This window comes from Phoca vitulina, unplaced genomic scaffold (genome assembly GCF_004348235.1).
Source record: "Phoca vitulina isolate PV1807 unplaced genomic scaffold, GSC_HSeal_1.0 scaffold3, whole genome shotgun sequence".
NCBI lineage: Eukaryota > Metazoa > Chordata > Mammalia > Carnivora > Phocidae > Phoca > Phoca vitulina.
The window spans coordinates 32,775,398-32,782,352 of NW_022589706.1; the positions used below are offsets into that span (position 1 = coordinate 32,775,398).

Here is a 6,955-nt window from a genome sequence, read left to right on the forward strand (position 1 = left end):
GTGTTGTGCAATTGTGACTTTAAAAGTTATTTAGTTTCTTTTTACTCAGTGGCACAAAGATACTTGTTTTGCTTATGCTGCCTGTTATAAAATGCTTATTAATAGCAAATGTCAAGTTTGAGAGCTCTTGATATGCACTGTGCATTAGGTGGTCATAGCAATAACATGTCAATACATCTAAAAATGATATAATAATTGCCTATAAATAATTTACAACATTCATTGAATGACACAGTCAACATTCAGATTGATGTCAGCATGGGGAGATACTACAATTATCAAACATCAATGGATTTAGATTTTTTTATTATAATTATGGGGTGAATTTTTGTATTCTATAAATACTGCCATCACCAATGAATTCACATTTTGTTGAGAAAATAATGATGTATGTCTTCACATGGGGCAAGAGGTGTAACTCCATTATCATGAATTTAATTTTTTTAAAAAATAGGAAATCAAAACTTTGGTCAAGAAAAAGGAATGGGTAAGATATGGCAGCACGTGCATCATAGATAACATAATATTGCCCGCTGTTCAAATATAACAAACATCGTTCCCCTGTAAATACATTTCAGGGGGGCTTCCATTAAAAAGTAATAGTTGAGTCTATGCTTAAAGATCTCAGATGTTGCTATTTTAATGCTTCAGCTTTTGAATAATATTTTTAAACTGATAAGACACTACACTTGATCTTAGCCAAAAGGCCAACAAGAGATTGCATAATATTTTTAAAGCTGAAGTTTGAATGATTAACATAAACAACTTAAAAAATTCTAAAATGCTCATTATTCAGTCATTTTTTTCTGTAATTAATTAATAATGAATATACTAATTAATACTTAAGTACTCTTCTGTAATTTTATTTCACATAATTTTAACAGTTGGAAGAAATTTCAAGTTCTTCTCTCTCAATGAAAATGAATTTAACATATGTGGCAGCAAAGAGGTGCACTGCTTGCTTGACTTTCCTTCAAGAGAAAAAACATGCCATAAAGGTGCAAACGGTGTAATTAGCTGACAGACTCCATCTGTTAGTGGCTTCAGGACCCTTTTCCTTTTCTGCTTTCAAGCTGAGGCTGTACTCTCTCCAGGCAGCCCCAACCCAATGACTGAACATGGGCCTGGCCATTTTTGTCCAACATAGGTCTCTTCTAATGGGCGATCTGCTCCAGTCGTCCCTACCAGGTTAGTTGGGATTAGGGCAAAATTGCAGTATGCATGGAATTTTTCTCTGCCCAATCCTGCTTTCTCCCTCTTCCCTTTTATTTTTTATTTTTATTTTTTAAAGATTTTATTTATTTATTTGACAGAGAGAGACACAACGAGAGAGGGAACACAAGCAGAGGGAGAAGGAGAAGCAGGCTTCCCGCGGAGCAGGGAGCCCAATACAGGGTTCAATCCCAGGACCCCAGGATCAAGACCTGAGCCAAAGGCAGACGCGCAACGATTGAGCCACCCAGGCACCCCATATTTTTTTAAAGATTTTATTTATTTGACAGAGAGAGGGAGAGAGCCCACAAGCAGGGGGGCCAGCAGAGGGAAAAGGAGAAGCAGGCTCCCCGCTGAGCACGGAGCCCAAGGAGGGGCTCCATCCCAGAAGCCAGAATCTTGACCTGAGCTGAAGGCAGATGCCCAACAACTCAGCCACCCAGGCACCCCTCCCCCACTCTCTTTTATCTTGTAAAAGTATAGGCTTTATTCGCAAAATAAATCCTACTCTTCTAACTTCTCTGTGTTTTCCTCTGGGAAGATACTGACTCAACATGTTTATAAAATACAATTTATATTTTTAACTTTTTATTTTAATTCCAGTTAGTTAACATACATTGTAATATTAGTTTTAGGTGTACAATATAGTGATACAACAATTCCATACATCACCCTGTGCTCATCACAAGTGCCCTCCTTAATCCCCATCACCTATTTCACCCATCCCCCTCACCCCACTTGCCTTTAGTAACCATCAGTTTGTTTTCTATAGTTAAGAGTCAGTTTCTTGGTTTGCCTATGTCTCTGGGTTTGTTTGGTTTTTTTTTCCCCTTTGCTTCTTAAATTTTGTTTCTTAAATTCCACATATGAGTGAAATCATATGGTATTTGTCTGTCTTTGACTGATTTATTTCATTAGAATAATAATCTCTAGCTCCATCCATGTCATTGCTAGGCAAAATAAATGCAATTTATTTTATACAATTAATTTTTATTCTTTAATAGATTTAGCACACTTTATTCACATATTCTGAATAGATCATAAGATTAGAGGAAACTTCCCATAAATTGATAGAAAAATTCTCATCCCTTTTTTCTTTATTTTGGAACATAAACATAGAAAGTGATTGTCTTAGTCTCCTCAGGCTGCTATTTCAAACTAATATAAACTCGTGGCTTATAAACAGTAGAAATTTATTTCTCACGGCCAAGATCAAGGCGCTAGTAGATTCAGGTCTGTGAAGGCCCACATCCTGGTCCATGGACAAATATGTTTTCACTGTGTCTTCATATGGTGGTTAGAAGGGACATGGGAGCTCTCTGGGGTCTCTTTTATAAAAGTACTAATCTCCCAAAGGCCTCACCTCCAGATATCATCACACTGAAGATTAGTTTTCAGCATATGAATTTGGGGAGACACAAACATTCAGTCTATAGCAGTACTGTTGCATACTAATTTAAATGAATTTTTAATGCTAAGTAATGTCCATATAAAAACAAAACAAATAAAAATGATCAGATAGCATAGGAATTTATTTACACTGGCTTTGTTGTAGGCAGTTGGTTTCATGTTACTTAAATAGCTGATTAGTGAAGTTTTCTTTAAGCAAAAGTGAAGTTTGAATCACAATTACATTGATAGACTGGCAGTACTGTTTTTGTATCTGTTATTAATATATAAAAATATATCTTTAAGAATCAATCTGTTTTTGCATTTAGTATTATATATTGCAAGTGCTTTAGCAATTATCAAATCACATATATTATTACCTTTCATACTTTGCCATCAGTTAAATGTCCAAGATTTTGGTTTATAGTGGACTAAGATATTTTATTTTCTGTTTAGGCAATGAAATATCTGTAAATTAATTATAATAATGCTTATACATGAATTCAGTCTATTTTATAATATGATATTACACAACATTCTTATATTATTTATCTAATAACATATTATATAAGGAGTAATCAAATTAATATAGTCAGAGTCTGAAGAAGTTCAGTGACTTGATTTAACCAATATGTAATAATATTTCAGATCATTTGAAAGCAAGAGAATAGGGGCGCCTGGGTGGCTCAGTCGTTAAGCGTATGCCTTCGGCTCAGGTCATGATCCCAGGGTCCTGGGATCGAGCCCCGCATCGGGCTCCCTGCTCGGCGGGAAGCCTGCTTCTCCCTCTCCCACTCCTCCTGCTTGTGTTCCCTCTCTCGCTGTGTCTCTCTCTGTCAAATAAATAAAATCTTTAAAAAAAAAAAAAAAAAAAGAAAGCAAGAAAATAATTTGAGTACCTCATTACCTACATTATTATATGATTTAATCTTAGTACAATACACTACATGTGAAACTCAATAGTCTAGCACATAGTTTGAAAATATTATAAGTTTAACATGCCATTCAAGTAAATTCCATCTTCAATATTCTTTTTTTTTTTTTTAAGATTTTATTTATTTGCGAGAGAGAGAATGAGAGACAGAGAGCATGAGAGGGAGGAGGGTCAGAGGGAGAAGCAGGCTCCCTGCTGAGCAGGAAGCCCGATGCGGGACTCGATCCCGGGACTCCAGGATCGTGACCTGAGCCGAAGGCAGTCGCTTAACCAACTGAGCCACCCAGGCACCCCCCTCTTCAATATTCTTAATAATTGATGTTCCAAGAACATTTTTCCTATATGTACATTTATAATTAAAATGTAAGTAGTTATGCTGATTATTACACATGATAGAACTATGTGATGATAGACATCAGGGACATAAAGCCCTAGGGTTTTGTTTAAACAATAGAAATTTCATAAAAACTTAAAATATACATAAGCTTATTTCACTTAACTTTTGCCTTGGTATTTAATATGTGTAACCATCAGATCGCTTTAGTTTTCAAATAAAAATAATCTACATACAGTTAGAAATTATTATATAACTTTGTCCTTATTTATTTAATTATATAATTTCTAAATACAATTTTGTGTTATTTTTGGAACTTATGTCTGCTTCATTCAACCACCCTGGGGAATTGACATGGCCAGTCCCCAATGAACAGTTTTAGCAATATTCAGAATGTTTCCTGTTACTACACTTTCTAGTATATTGAACTAAATATTGTTGTTTAACCAAAATATTGTCTGCTTGTGTATGGTTAAGTTTAAATAATTTGGTAGAGTATGTAACTTTTTTATGTCTCCTTAAATTCCGAAGAAATTCAACCTGGAATATAGTTGATTGATGGTTTTGACTTCTTGTTGATAGTTTAGTCAAATCAGAACTATTTGCAAAAAGATCAAAGTGGCTCCATTCTAAAAAGGTAATATACAGTTAATCATTGTCCAGATTTATTAGACCATGTTTTAAGCTAAATTTCAGTTGTTGCTGTCAATACAACTTTTCTAGGAGAGTATTAGCAGAGAACATGATACCCAACCTTGTCTCTTTAAGATAAGAAGCAATTATGTATGTGTTGATCACTTCATTTCTAATAGTAAGAAGAAAAACAGCAATTTGCTTTTCCTGAACATTTATTATGTTTTATATGCTAAACCCTTTATATATATTTTAACACTCATTGGAGTGCTGATAGTTATTATGATTTTAATTTTATAGTTATGATTTTAGTTTTATATATAAAGAAAAAAGAAACTTGTAAATTATGTGCTGGATGTAATGGTCTTCTAAGAAACAGGCAGAAGTTTAAGCCTCATTTATCCAGTTCTAAAAATATGTTTAGTATAACAAACATATGAGATCATAGTCCCTTAAAATTAATCGTTTCTTTCATTAAAATAATGTAAACTGTCCAGTGTCTAGAAAGAAATTACACAAGTGCTTCAATCTGAAGAGTCATTTTTATCTATGTAACAGAAATAATGATGTACAATGGTTGATGTATATTTAAAACAATTTTACAGGCTGACTACAAACAATTTTTAAGACTGCCATATGTCTCAAACAAATTAGTTATTTAAATAATTACAAAATAATATCTTTTTAACACTAACCTCAAAACTACAAGAAATGACTTATTATTTATCTTTAAAATTTTTTATTATAAAATAACTAATATGACTGTGAATATAATATTTAAAGAATTAATTTAGAACACTTTTTCCCTTTATGTTGTTAATAATATTAACTATCTTTTGTTAAGATTCAGGAGTTTTAGTAAGTCCCTTCATACTATCATATTATAAAGGAAAATTTTTGATTTGTCATCATGATTTTTTTCTAAGTAAGAGTTTCCTAGAACTGTAAAGGATTTCATATAGCAAATTTCCTTTTACATCCATTTCACTAATCCATTTTGAAATTATAAGATGCTTCTCCTACTCAGACAGATTAGAGGCAGGCATAATTAGACAGTTTTCTGTTTTGTACTCAAATTTAACTACAAACATTAGACTTATAACTTCTGATATTTCTTTTGAACTTCTAACCTCATCCCTAACCAATACTAATTTTATATGTAGTGAGATTAATATCTGTCAGTCAGTTGAACAATGCTCCAATAAGTTTCTCAAGAAGAGAAACAGCACCTAGCATCCAGGATCTTGTTTATTATGTCCCTCTTCAATAAAAGGACAGGACTCCTTGGCAGAATGGCTGGTTCTAGGGCTGGGAAGGATATATACAAGATTAACCTGGAGATTTATTAGTGCCAGAAAGTAAGGATGTATTCAGAAAACAAACAAACAAAAAGAAATTCACAATGATGTGTATGTCAAAGGGACCAAAGATTCAAATGAAAGAGCTCCAATAGCCCAAAGCTGAACATTTTAAACCACAAAATAAAGTAGTTTGGGTTATAACACAAAGTATAAAATAATATACATGAGTTCATATTAATATAAATGATTTAGTTAGGAAATAAAGGGAAGAGATGAAAATTTTTTTTTTTTTTTTTTTTTTTTTTTAAGATTTATTTATTTATTTATTTGAGAGCGAGAAAGAGAGGATGGGGGAGGAGCAGAGGAAGGAGCCTGATGCAGGGCTCGAGCTCATGACCTAAGCGATCATGACCTGAGCTGAAGCCAAGAGTCAGACACTCAACCGATTGAGCCACCCAGGTGCCCTGAAGAGACAAATCTGTGTAGATGAATTCCAAATAATTTATATAGATACTTTGCTCTTAATGAAGTGGTGCATAACTCTTTATACCTTAAGTATGAGTCCCATAGTGACATTTTCCAAAGAGTACTATGAAAAAGTGGAAAGCAAGGAACTATACAATGGAGAAATCTGGCAAAAACTACCTTAGTCTGGTGATCAAGGTTAACATCAACAGTGATAAGTCCAACATGTTGACAGTATGTACACTTGTGATATGATATGATATGATATGATATATGATATGATGAAAATGACACTTTACCTCTGTTGTTTTACCTACAAAAACATATACTCCAGGACAATCATTTTTAAAATATCTGACAAATCCTAACTGAGGACCATTATACAAAATATTTGACCAGTGTGCCTCAAAACTATCAAGGTCATTAAAAAAAGGAAAGTCTAAGAAACTGTCACAAAGACCACATGAGGAGTAAATGTAATGGGAGATCTTGGAACAGGAAAAGTCCAGTAGGAAAAAACTAAGGAATTCTTAATAAACTATGGACTTTAATTAATAATAATGTCTCAATATTGGTTCATTAGTCATAACAAATGTGTACCATATTAATGTAAGATGTAATAGGGGAAACAGGTGCATAGTATGTGGGAACTCTCTATGCTATCTTTGCCATTTTTCTGTTAATCTA

The 6,955-nt window shown here is 33.4% G+C and overlaps 1 non-coding gene across 1 annotated transcript; it reads right to left on the reverse strand.

Annotated features, from left to right (window-relative positions):
- Positions 1 to 520: 520 nt before the first annotated feature.
- Positions 521 to 719, reverse strand: LOC116630370. The gene has a single exon (XR_004298959.1). It is a non-coding gene; the product is annotated as a U2 spliceosomal RNA (small nuclear RNA).
- Positions 720 to 6,955: the final 6,236 nt, after the last annotated feature.